Source organism: Neofelis nebulosa, chromosome X (genome assembly GCF_028018385.1).
Source record: "Neofelis nebulosa isolate mNeoNeb1 chromosome X, mNeoNeb1.pri, whole genome shotgun sequence".
In the NCBI taxonomy this organism is placed as follows: domain Eukaryota; kingdom Metazoa; phylum Chordata; class Mammalia; order Carnivora; family Felidae; genus Neofelis; species Neofelis nebulosa.
This window is the reverse complement of record NC_080800.1, coordinates 78,499,103-78,513,318: the sequence shown is the minus strand read 5'-3', so window position 1 is coordinate 78,513,318 and position 14,216 is coordinate 78,499,103.

Here is a 14,216-nt window from a genome sequence, read left to right as displayed (position 1 = left end):
AGTGATTCAACAATTTTATACATTATGCAGTGCTCATGATGATAAGTGTATTCTTTAATCCCCAACACCTATTGCACCCATCGCCCCAACCACCTCCCCTCTGGCAACCATTAATTTATTCTTTATAGTTAAGAGTCTGTTTCTTAGTTTGCCTCTCTATTTTTTATAAAATTTTGCTCATTAGTTTTGATTTTTAAATTCCACATATGAGGGGCGCCTGGGTGGCGCAGTCGGTTAAGCGTCCGACTTCAGCCAGGTCAGGATCTCGCGGTCCGTGAGTTCGAGCCCCGCGTCAGGCTCTGGGCTGATGGCTCGGAGCCTGGAGCCTGTTTCCGATTCTGTGTCTCCCTCTCTCTCTGCCCCTCCCCCGTTCATGCTCTGTCTCTCTCTGTCCCAAAAATAAATAAAAAAACTTTGAAAAAAAAATTTTAATTCCACATATGAGTGATATAATATGGTATTCATTTTCTTGAACCACCTTATTTCACTAAGCATAATACACTCTAGCTCTATCCAGATAATTGCAAATTACAAGATTTGATTCTTTTTATGGCTGAATAATATTCCATTGTGTGTGTTTGTGTGTGTGTGTGTGTGTGTGTGTGTGTGTGTTAATCTGTGGGTGGGCATTAAGGTTGCTTCCATAATTTGGTTATTGTAAGCAATACCATAATAAACATAGGGGTACATGTATCCCTTTGGATTAGTGTTTTTGTATTCTGGGAGTAAATACCCAGTAGTGTGATTATTGGATAATGGGGTGGCTCCATTTTTAACTTTTTGAGGGAAATCTATACTGTTTTTCACAGTGGTTGCACCAGTTTGTGTTCCAACTAATACTGCATGAGGGTTCCTTTTTCTCCACATAGTTGCCAACATTCATTGTTTCTAGTGTTTTTTATTTTAGCCATTCTGACAACATGAGGTAATATTTCATTGCAGTTTGATTTGCCTTTCGCTGATGGTAAGTGATGATGAACATCTTTTCATGTGTCTTTTTGCCATCTGTATGTCTTCTTTGGAGAAATGTCTCTTAATGTCTTCTGACCATTTTTTTATGAGAGGTGTATACTCAAGCAGTCTTTATTTTGATTATTTTTTGCCAATTTTCTTTTATTTTAATTTAAATCCAATTATAGTTAACATATAATGTAATAATGATTTCAGGAATAGAATTTAGTGATTCATCACTTACATACAACACCCAGTGTTCATCCAAACAAGTGTCCTCCTTAATTTTACTTGCCCATTTAGCACATACTCCCACCCAACACCCCACCAGAAGCCCTCATATTGTTCTCTGTATTTAAGAGTCTCTTATGGTTTGTCTCCCGCTCTGTTGTTATATTAATTTTGCTTCTCCTTTCCTTATGTTCATCTCTTTTGTTTCTTAAATTCCACATATGAGTGAAATCACATACTTGTCTTTCTCTGGTTGACTAACTTTGTTTACCAGAATACACCCTAGTTTGATCCACATTGTTGTAAACGGCAAGATTATATATATATATATATATATATATATATATATATATATAGCACAAAAACAGACACATAGACCAATGGAATAGAATGGAAACCCCAGAACTAGACCCACAAACGTATGGCCAACTCATCTTTGACAAAGCAGGAAAGAACATCCAATGGAAAAAAGACAGTCTCTTTAACAAATGGTGCTGGGAGAACTGGACAGCAACATGCAGAAGATTGAAACTAGACCACTTTCTCACACCATTCACAAAAATAAACTCAAAATGGATAAAGGACCTGAATGTGAGACAGGAAACCATCCAAACCCTAGAGGAGAAAGCAGGAAAAGACCTCTCTGACCTCAGCCGTAGCAATTTCTTACTTGACACATCCCCAAAGGCAAGGGAATTAAAAGCAAAAATGAACTACTGGCACCTTATGAAGATAAAAAGCTTCTGCACAACAAAGGAAACAACCAAGAAAACTAAAAGGCAACCAACAGAATGGGAAAAGATATTTGCAAATGACATATCAGACAAAGGGCTAGTATCCAAAATCTATACAGAGCTCACCAAACTCCATACCCGAAAAACAAATAACCCAGTGAAGAAATGGGCAGAAAACATGAATAGACACTTCTCTAAAGAAGACATCCGGATGGCCAACAGGCACATGAAAAGATGCTCAACGTCGCTCCTCATCAGGGAAATACAAATCAAAACCAAACTCAGATACCACCTCATGCCAGTCAGAGTGGCCAAAATGAACAAATCAGGAGACTATAGATGCTGGAGAGGATGTGGAGAAACAGGAACCCTCTTGCACAGTTGGTGGGAATGCAAATTGGTGCAGCCACTCTGGAAAACAGTGTGGAGGTTCCTCAAAATATTAAAAATAGACCTACCTTATGACCCAGCAGTAGCACTGCTAGGAATTTACCCAAGAGATACAGGAGTACTGATGCATAGGGGCACTTGTACCCCAATGTTGATAGCAGCACTCTCAACAATAGCCAAATTATGGAAAGAGCTAAAATGTCCATCAACTGATGAATGGATAAAGAAATTGTGGTTTATATACACAATGGAGTACTACGTGGCAATGAGAAATAATGAAATATGGCCCTTTGTAGCAACATAGATGGAACAGGAGAGCGTGATGCTAAATGAAATAAGCCATACAGAGAAAGACAGATACCATATGGTTTCACTCTTATGTGGATCCTGAGAAACTTAACAAAAATCCATGGGGGAGAGGAAGGAAAAAAAAAGGAGGTTAGAGTGGGAGAGAGCCAAAGCATAAGAGACTGTTAAAAACTGAGAACAAACTGAGGGTTGATGGGGGGTGGGAAGGAAGGGAAGGTGGGTGATGGGTATTGAGGAGGGCACCTTTTGGGATGAGCACTGGGTGTTGTATGGAAACGAATTTGACAATAAATTTCATATATTGAAAAAATAAATAAATAAATAAATAAAAATAAACTTTTGTTATTAAGTTCTTATCAGAAAAAAAGAAGTATATTTATATATATGTGTGTGTGTATAGATATAGATATTGATATAGATGATATAGATATAGATATAGATATAGATATAGATATAGATATAGATATAGATATAATCACATCTTCTTATCCGTTCATCAGTAGATGGACATTTGGGCTCTTTCCACAGTTTGGCTATTGTCCATAATACTGCTGTAAACATTGGGGTCTATGTGCCCCTTCAAATCAGCTCTCCTGTTTCCTTTGGACAAATACCTAGTAGTGCAATTGCTAGGTCATAAGGTACTTCTATATTTAACTCATTGAGGAACCTCCATACTATTTTCCAGAGTGGTTGCACCAGTTTGCATTCCCATCAGCAGTGCAAAAGTTTTCCTCTTTCTCTGCATCCTTGCCAACATCTGTTGTTGCCTGAGTTGTTAATTTTAGCCATTCTTAAAGGTGATAGGTGGTATCTCATTGTGGTTTTGATTTGTATTTCCCTGAGGATGAGCAATGCTGAGTATCTTTTCATGTTTGTTAGCCATCTGGATATCTTCTTTGGAATAGTATCTATTCATGTCTTTTTTTCATTTCTTCACTGGATTATTTGTTTTTTTGGGGTGTTGAGTTTGGTCAATTCTTTATAGATTTTGGATACTAGCCCTTTACCTGATGTCATTTGCAAATATCTTCTCCCATTCTGTTGGTTGTCTTTTAGTTTTGTTGATTGTTTGCAATGCTTTGCAGAAGCTTTTTATCTTGATGAGGTCCCAATAGTTCATTTTTGCTTTTGTTTCCCCTGTCTCCAGAGACATGTCAAGTAAGTTGCTGCAGTCAAGGTAGAAAATGTTGCTGCCTGTGTTCCCCTCTAGGATTTTGATGGCTTCCTGTCTTACATTTAGGTCTTTCATCCATTTTGAGTTTATTTTTGTGTATGCTGTAAGAAAGTGATATAGGTTCATTCTTCTGCACGTCAGTGGCCAGTTTTCCCAACATAATTGGCTGAAGAGACCTTTTCCATTGGATATTCTTTCCCGCATTGTCAAAGACTAGTTGGCCATATATTTGTGAGTCCATTTCTGGGTTCTCTGCTCTGCTCCATTGATCTATGTGTCTGTTTTTGTGCCTGTACCATACTGTCTTGATGATTACAGCTTTGTAGTACAGCTTGAAGTACGGAATTGTGATGCCTCGAGCTTTGGTTTTCTTTTTCAGGATTGTTTTGGCTATTCGGGGTCTTTTCTGGTTCCAAACAATTTTTAGGTTGTATTTTTCTAGCTCTGTTAAGAGTGATGGTTGATATTTTGATTCTACATTGAATATATACATAGCTTTGTGTAGTATCGACATTTTAACCATATTTGTTCTTCCAGTCCATGACCATGGATTTTTTTTTCCATTTCTTTGTGTCTTCTTCAATTTCTTTCATAAGCTTTCTACAGTTTTCAGCATATATATTTTTCACCTCTTTGGTTAGGTTTATTCCTAAGTATTTTACAGTTTTTGGTGCAATTGTAAGTGGGGTCTGCCCCTTGATTTCTCTTTCTGCTGTTTCATTTTTTCTGTATAAAAACACAACTGATTTCTGTATATTGATTTTATATCCTGCAACTTTGCTGAAATCTTGTATCAGTTCTAGCAGTTTTTTGGTGAAGTCTTTGGGATTTCCACATAAAGTATCATTTCATCTGTGAAGAATGGAAGTTTGACTTCCTTTTTGCCAAGTTGGATACCTTTTATTTCTTTGTGTTGTCTGATTGCTGAGTCTAGGACTTCCAACACTATGTTGAAAAACAGAGGTGAGAGTGAACATCTGCATATAGCAATCTATGTTATGTTATGGTGGCTTAATTTTGACCTCATTCTTTTTTTTAATTTTTTAACATTTATTTATTATTATTTTTTTTTGAGAAACAGTGTGAGACAAAGCGTGAGGGGGGGGAGAGGCAGAGGGAGAAGAAGACACAGAATCCGAAGCAGGCTCAGGCTCTGAGCACGCGGTCAGCACAGCGATCTCACCATGAACTGTGAGATCATGACCTGAGCCAAAGTCGGACGCTCAACTGACTGAGCCACCCAGGCACCCCTTGACCTCATTCTTTACTCCTCTCCCTTCCACATTTCAGATATTTGGTATCTTATTTTACATACTTTTATGTTGTGCTTCTAGACTAATTTTTACATATATACTTATGTTTTGGTTTTGCGCTTCTTAGTTTTCTTATTCTTAGGTGTTTTCTTTTCCACTCAAAGAGCGTCTTTTAACCTTTCTTGTAGTGCTGGTTTAGGGGTCATGAATTCTTTTACCTTTGTCTGGGAAACTCTTTATCTCTTCTTCTATTCTGAATCATAGTCTTGCTTGATAGAATATTCTTTGCTGCAGATTTTTCCCTTTCAGCACTTTGAATATATTTTGTCATTCCCTTCTGGCCTGCAAAGTTTCTGCTGAAAAATAAGCTGACAGCCTCATGGGGTTTTCTTTGTATGTAAGTCTTCTCTCCTGCGACCTTTTAAATTCAGTCATCATCGTCATTTTAGTTACTATGTTCTCAGTGTGGACTTCCCTGAGTTGAATTTGTTGAGGATCTCTGTGCTTTCTAAATTTGGATTTATTTTTCCCTCCTCATATTCATCAATTTTTAGTTATTTCTTCAAGTACACTTTTTGTCCCACTTTCTCTGTCTTTTCTTTCTGGGATCCCTAAAACATGAATGTTATTATATTTCAGAATGTTGCTGAGTTCTCTAAGTCTATTCTCATTATGTAGTATTTGTTTGTCCCCCACCTTTTCACCTTAATTGCTTTCCATTACTCTATCTTCCAGGTCACTTATATGTACCTCTGTTTCCTGTATCCTACTATTTATTCCATTTATTGTATTTTTAATTTTATTTATTGAGGTCATCTCTGATATATTATTTTATTTTTTATCTCTTTGTCATAGGTCTCACTGATGCCCTCCATTCCTTTCTAGAGTCCAGTGAGTATCCTTATGAGCATTGCTTTAAATTCTCTATTTTGCATATTATTTATTTCTGTCTTGCTTAGATCTCCTACTGTGATTTTGTCCTGTTCTTTTCTTTGAGAGATATTCCTCTGTCTCCTCACTTTGTTTACCTCTCTTTGCCTGTTCCTCTTTGTTAGGAAAATCAGTTATGTTTTCTCTCTTGAAAGTAGTGACTTTATGAAGAAGAGATTCTGTAGTTCTCTACAGTGCAATGTGCTTTTTCTCCAGAACCTGGCATGTCAGGGGAGTCTCCTATGTGCGTTGCTTGCATCCTGCTGTTCTGAGTTTCTTTTTCTTTCTGTCCATATGTTTTTCCAGACGATCTGCATGTTGTAGGGTATGTTTGATCTCTATGGTGTTAGTAAGACACAGGCAGGCTCTGAGGGGAGATCCCTCAGGACAATGCATGGCCAGGGTACACTACTAAGAGGTTAGGTGGCAAGTGTCTTTGAAGTGGCTTCCTGCAAGTGGCCCTGTGTTTATGTTAGCAGGTGGGAAGGAAAATGGTTTCTGTCAGCAACTTTATCCCCAGAGAATTCCCCAACATGCTCTGAAATCAGTATAAACAGATCTTCCTGTCATTTGCCCAAGACATTGTATAAACATTTTGCAAACTGATGCTTCTGTGGCGCTTCTCTGTGGGCTGTTTTCTCTTTAAATGTAGGGACCTGGTTGTCTCTGATTCTCAGTGCCATAAATAAAAGACAGCTGACTTTTAAAGCTCTAGGCTCCAAGTCCCACTGGTTATACAAACTCACAGAATTCAGCCCCTCTGCTTTTCAAAGCCAGATGTTATGAGGATACATCTTTCTAGTATGGGCTTTTGGTGCAAAGGATCATTTATTTTCCCTCTCACACCCACAGCTCCCTCCCTCCTGCGGGTAGCTCCTGACCACTGTTTCTGCCCTTCTTAACCTCTCAAATGCAGCCTCTTCTCTACATTTAGTTGTGGATTTTTTTTTTCTGCCAGTCTTTGGATTGTTCTTGGGTTTGTGTATGTGAATGTAAGTAATATCTAGTTGTAAATGTAGGATGAGACGAGCTTAGGGTCCTCCATCTTCCCAAGCTCCTCTTCTTCAATATATTACTTTTTTCTTTATAAACTTATGTCTTATAAAAGTCAAGTTATAAGATAAAATAAGTACTAGGGATGTAATATAACATGAGGATGACTATAGCTAACACTGCTGTATTGGGTGCTTGAAAGTCATAAAAGAGTATATTCAAAGACTTCTCATCACAAGTAAAAAAAACCTTCTTTTTTGTATCTGTATGAGTTTACAGATGTTAACTAAACTGGTGGTGATTATTTCACAATATATGTAACTCAAATCATTATGTGGTATACCTTAACTTATACAGTGCTGTACACCAATTGTACCTTAATAAAACTGGAAAGAAGTATTAATCTATTACTTTTTATGTTGTAATATTTATTTTTTTTTATATTTTACTTGCATGATCACACATTAAAATTAAAACGGTCTAAATCATAATAATAATAAATAAAGGAAAATTCTCAGTCTCTTGGCCATTAATTTCACTTTATTACCATTACTGAAAATGAAATTGTATTAGAGAGGAGGAAAATATTAAAAAATGATCTTTTCCAGGTGTCAAGATGCCAAGTTTTCCACTCTTCAGCAGAATTTTTTTTTCTGCAAGGTCTTTTGTGCTAAATCAATAGGAAGAATTTTGTCCCCCTCCCCAGGGGACAATTTACAGTGTCTAGAAACATTTTTTGTTTTTCACAAGTAAGGAGGCAGATGCTACTGTCATCTAGTCAGCACAGGACATGGATGCTGCTAAATATCCTGCAATGCACAGGACAGCTCCTTACAACAAAGAATTATCTAGTCCAAATGTTAATAATGCTATATCTAAGAAACTCTCACTAAAGCAATGATTCCTAAAATCACATAATTATTTAGAACCCAAGAAATATTATTAGGAATGTAAACTTATTTTTTTAAATATATGAAATTTATTGTCAAATTGGTTTCCATACAACACCCAGTGCTCATCCCAAAAGATGCCCTCTTCAATACCCATCACCCACCCTCCCCTCCCTCCCACCCCCCATCAGCCCTCAGTTTGTTCTCAGTTTTTAGGAGTCTCTTATGCTTTGGCTGTCTCCCACTGTAACCTCTCTTTTTTTTTCCTTCCCCTCCCCCATGGGTTTCTGTTACGTTTCTCAGGATCCACATAAGAGTGAAACCATATGGTATCTGTCTTTCTCTGTATGGCTTATTTCACTTAGCATCACACTCTCCAGTTCCATCCACGTTGCTACAAAGGGCCATATTTCATTCTTTCTCATTGCCATGTAAAGTTAAGCTAAATTAAAAGCTGAATGAATGAGACACTCATGTTACAAAACACTTCACCATTATGAATTTCTACCCACCCTGAAAGTTTTGTGTCATTGCTCATATTCTTATCTAACACTGAATTTCATCTCTGTAATGGGTTTATATTTTCATGTAAGTTTGAGAAAGAAAGAACATTTTATCAACATCACCTCTTAAACCTTGTCTAAGCAAAACAGGTAAAGAATTAAATTTGGAAAAGTGAAAAACACTCCAAGTACAAATGATATTGACTGTATTTGCATAGAAAACCTGAAACCACATGCAATTACACACTGATACAGTCTGAATCTAGATTAAGGAAAACTTGGAAGTTTTAACAACCCAAACTAAAAACTGTAATTAAGACTCCAAAATTTCCCATATTACATTATTTTTACAATCCTCCAGTCTCCTATCATATGAAAAGTAAAATTCAAGTTATCTACCCATTGACTGAATCCTAGATAATTCAATGACATCTGTCACTCAAAACATTTCCTGTCTGCTAGAAAGAGAGAGAGAGAGAGAGAGAGAGAGAGAGAGAGAGAGAGAGAGACTTAAATTAAAAACGAAAGGAAGATAAAGGCAAAAATGAAAGCTGTATGTTCTCCTTGGAAAGAGAAGATGCTATATTTGAACTAACTAGATATAAATTTTCCTTGATATAGTTCCTTAATCTAGAACTGTTGCTTGTATAAACTCTCTTAGGAGAAAGTGGTAAAAATTAATTCATTTTTAATTTGAATTACAATGAATCACTCATTAAATGAAAAGTTTTCAGTAGATATCAGTCTTACACACTAGTTCTCTTTCTGTCAGGTACTAGCTTATAGCAAACCTGATTTTATATCTCCCAAGCCTATTTTATTAGCATCTTATTAATGCAGGTTAGTCAGTTGGTCAGCTCTGCTTCTTCAGTAGATAAAGGAAGTCATTTTTTGTTGCTGTGGATGCTGTATTGCTTCCTGTTTTTCTGCAGATAAAAAAGTAGTTGGGGGAGGTGGATATCATGAAGTTATATTTTCATCATGTGACTGTATTAGTGTCATAAGCTCAGGCTCTTGATCTTATATGGAATTTTCTGACAAAGCCCATCTGGAATAAGTTAAATATAAAAACATAAAGTGTAGTTATCAAAAAAATGCATGATCATTTGAAAAGATTTGGATACATGGATAAACTGACCCTGGAACTGCCAAGTATTTTATTATTTCTTATGAGGCAAGGTTATGTTTACAATAATGACTTTATGTTACAATTGAACTTTTTTCTAAGTTTATTTATTTATGTTGAGAGAGATATAAAAATTGCAAGGAGGGAAGGGGCAGAGAGGGAGGAGAGACAGAATCCCAAACAGGCTCCACACCATCATCACAGAGCCCAACGCGGGGCTCAATCTCATGAACCATGAGATCTTGACCTGAGCCAAGATCAGGAATTGAACACTTAACCGACTGAACCATCCAGGTGCCCCTACAGTTGAACTTTTTAATACAAGTTTCTAAGTTGAAATAAATGAGTCCCAAATAAGTTGTTGCTACAAATTTAATTAACCCTTTTCTGCACTTAAGATCTTTTTACAAGAAAGAGGAGCAGTAACAAACTGCTAAAAGATAATTAATATTGCCTGGACTGAAATTTGGCCCCCTTCCAGCACACCTGTATGAAAAATGAGACAAACATAAGTTCTAGATGACATGATCTTTTCTTCATACATCATTTTGGGTGTCCAACATACACCACTAATTCTACATAGAATGGAATGCTCTGATTTGCTTCAACTTCACTTACTGTATGATAGCAGCTATTCAAAATTAATGAACCATCAATAGATGCCATTATTAACTGCTGGATGAACTTTACTTCCAATTCCAGAGTGGATTGGAGCCACAAGACACTGTGAGGAAATATAGGAAGAACAATAATAGTTGGAAAATTAATAATCAGATTTCATGCTTTTCTATTATGATCTTTCCCTCAAAGTTGGCATCTTGGCATTTATAGGATCTTGGCACATGTTAATGTAAATAAATCTTTCCCTTTGATAGCTTCACCCATTATTTGCAGGAGTATGTATTTTGAATGCATTTTTCAATAATTTAGACTGACAAGTTGGAGAATTGACCTGGTATTTGGATAATTTAAAACAATTTTGTACTAGTCAGAATAACGTTGGCTATGCAACTAGTTTATTTGACATTTTCATAATGCATGATATAGTTCAGGAAGCTCTTCTTCATCCTGTAGCTATGCAATATGAAACATGCGGTCTCAAAGCCTTTGAAACAGTAATAAAGAAGAATACTGAGAGCATACAAAGCCTTTACCAACAGTCCAGAAGATCACACAGCACATCAGCTCCATTAACCAAAAACTAGACACACAGCTCCAATCTAAATGCAAGAGAAAGTGGGATATCATATAAAACTCACAAACGTTTGTTGAGTACTATCTCTGCCACAGTCATTTCACTCATATATTCTATTCACAGTCATTTAGTCATTCTACTCATGTATCTGGGATGCAAACCTCTGCTATTGAAGTTTAACTCTAGTTTTCATAGGTCCAACAGGCATGAAAACACTCACATTTTCATATATATATATATATATATATATATATATATATATATGCCAAGAGGTATACCAAGAGGTAGTCAGTGAATTCTTTTTGGAGATAAGCCATGCAAGGTCAGTTGAGACACTTGGTCCAGTTTAATTTTACTATATGCAATATATGTATAGTTAAGAACGTGCCTCAAAAATGCTTTGATTCAAATACAGGAAACCAACACAATTCACCTGCTGATTTGAGGAACCATTATGAAATTGGCTAAGGGTATTAATCCTCAGGCTGTCAAAAATGCCTTCAATAACATTGATTTGGCTGTCAAGTTAGGGTAACATTTCAACATTTCATACTATACAAATAAAGCTTTAGAGACATACTTCTTAAAAAGAAACAGTGTCTGAATTCTTTTATTTTTTTAGTTCAAATTTTTATTTAAATTTCAGTTAGTTAACATACAGTGTAATATTAGTTTCAGTTATAGAATTTAGTGATTCATCACATGTAACACCTAGTGCTCATCATAACCAATGCCCTCCTTAATACCCATCACCCATTTAACCCATCTCACTGCCCACCTCACCTCCAGAAACCCTCAATTTCTTCTCCAGAGTTGAGAGTGTATTTTATGGTTTGCCCCTCCTTTTCCCCCACTTTTCCCCCACTTTGCCCCCTTTTTCCTTTTTCCCCGCTGTGCTCATGTGTTTTGTTTCTTAAATTCCACATATAAGTGAAGTCATTTGGTACTTGTCTTTCTCTGACTGACTTCTATCGCTTATCATCATACTCTTGAGCCCCATCCATGTTGTTGCAAAAGGCAAGTTTTCATTATTTTTTTATGACTAGATATATATACCACTTCTTCCTTATCCATTTATCAATGGACATTTGAACACTTAATAAATTGGCTATTGATAATGCTGCTATAAACATTGGGGTGTATGTGTCCCTTTGAATTAGTATTTTTGTATAATTTTAGAAAATACCTACTAGTGCAATTGCTGGGTTACAGGGTAGTTCTATTTACAACTTTTTTTTGAGAAAACTCCATACTGTTTTCCACATGGCTGCACCAGTTTGGATTCACACCAACAGTGGAAGAGTTTTTCCACGCCCTCACCAGTATCTATTGTTTCCTGTGTTGTTAACTTTAGTGATTTTGACTAGTGTAATGTGATATCTCATTTTAGTTTTAATTTGTGTTTCCCTGATGATGAGTGATGTTGAGCATCTTTTCATGTGTCTGTTGGCCATCTGTATATTTTCTCAGGAAAAATATCTATTCATGTCTTCTGCTCATTTTTAATTGGATTATTTGTTTTGGGGGATGTTGAGTTTTACAAGCTCTTTGTAGATTTTGGATACTAACCCTTTATCCTATATGTCATTTGTAAATATCTCCTCTCATTCCTAAGTTTGTCTTATTTATTGTTTCCTTCACTGTGCAGAAGCATTTTATCTTGATGAAGTCCCAAGAGTTCATTTTTGCTTTTGTTACCCTTGCCTCTGGAGATGTGTCTAGTAAGAAGTTGTTACAGTCAAATCCAAAGAGGTGCTGCCTGGGTTCTTCTCTAGGATTTTGATGGTTTTCTGTCTCACATTTAGGTCTTTCATCCATTTTGAATTTATTTTTGTGAATGGTGTAAGAAAGTCGTCCAGTTTCATTCTTTTGCATGTTGCTATCCAGTTTTCCCAACATCATTTGTTGAAGAGACTGCCTTTTTTTTCATTAAATATTCTTTCCTGCTTTGTCAAAGTTTATTTGACATTATAGTTTTGGGTTTATTCTTGAGTTTTCTATTCTGTTCCATTGTTCTATGTGTCTGTTTTTGTGCTAGCATCATAAGGTCTTGATGACTACAGCTTTGTAATATAGCTTGAAGTCCAGAATTGTGATACCTCCAGATAGGCTTTTATTTTTCAAGATTGCTTTGGCTATTCAGGTCTTTTTTGATTCCATACAAATTTTAGGATTATTTGTTCTAGAACCTTGAAAAATGCTAGTAGTATTTTGATATTGCATTAAATGTGTAGATTTTTTAGGTAGTATAGACATTTTAACATTTTTTATTCCAATGCACAAGTATGGAATGTTTCATGTTGGTTGATTTGTGAATATTGAACCACACTTGCAATCCAGGAATAAATCCCACTTGATCATGGTGAATGATTATTTTAATGTACTCTTGGATTTGATTTGCTAAAATATTATTGGGAATTGTTGCATCCGTGGTCATTAGGGATATTGGCCTGTAGTTCTCTTTTTTAGTGGACTCTTTGTCTTGTTTAGGAATCAAGGTAATGCTGCGCTCATAGAATGAGTTTGAAAGCCTTCATTTATTTTCTGTTTTTTGGAATAATTTAAGAAGTATAGGTTATAATGCTTATTTAAATGTTAGGTAGAATTCCCCTGGAAATCTATCTGGCCCTGTAATTTTGTTTGTTGGGAGACTTTTTGTTTTATTAGTGATTCCATTTCTTTGCTGGTTATCAGTTTGCTCAAGTTTTCTATTTCTTTCTGTTTCAGATTTTGTAGTTTATGTTTCTAAGAATTCATCAATTTCTTACAGATTTCCCAATTTGCTGGCATATAATTTTTCATAATAAGGACTTATACTTGTATTTCTGTGATGTTGGTCATAATTTCTCCTCTCTCACTTGTGACTATATTTATTTGAGTTCTTTCTTTTTTCTTTTAGGTAAGTCTGGCTATGAGTGTATCAGTTGTATTATTTTTTTCAAGGAGCCTTTTCCTGGTTTCATTGATCTGTTGTACTGTTTTTATTGTTGTTGCTGTTGTTTGTCTGTTTGTTTTTGTTTTGTTTCTATATCTTTTATTTCAACTCTAGTCTTTACTGTTTCTTTTCTACTGGTTTTAGGCTTCATTTGTTGTTCTTTTTCTAGCTCTTTTAGGTGTAAGGTTAGGTTGGCATTTGAGAATTTTCTTTCCTATTCAGTTAGGTCTGTATTGTTATATACCTCCTTCTTATGACCAGTTTTGCTGCATCCCAAAGATTTTGGATGGCCGTGTTTTCATTTTCATTTCTTTATTTGTATTTGTTTTATTTCTTCTTTAATTTACTGGTTGACCCATTCATACTTTAGGAGGATGTTCTTTAACCTGCATGTATTTGCAGTCTTTCCAATATTTTTCTTCAGGTTGAGTTCATGTTTCATAGCATTGTGGCCAGAAAATATGCATGGTATATATGATCTCATTCTATTTGTATTCGTTGAGACCTGATTTGTGAACTATTATGTGATCTATTCTGGAGAATGTCCCATGTGCACTTGAAAAGAATGTGCATTTTTCTGCTTTAGGATAAATGTTCTC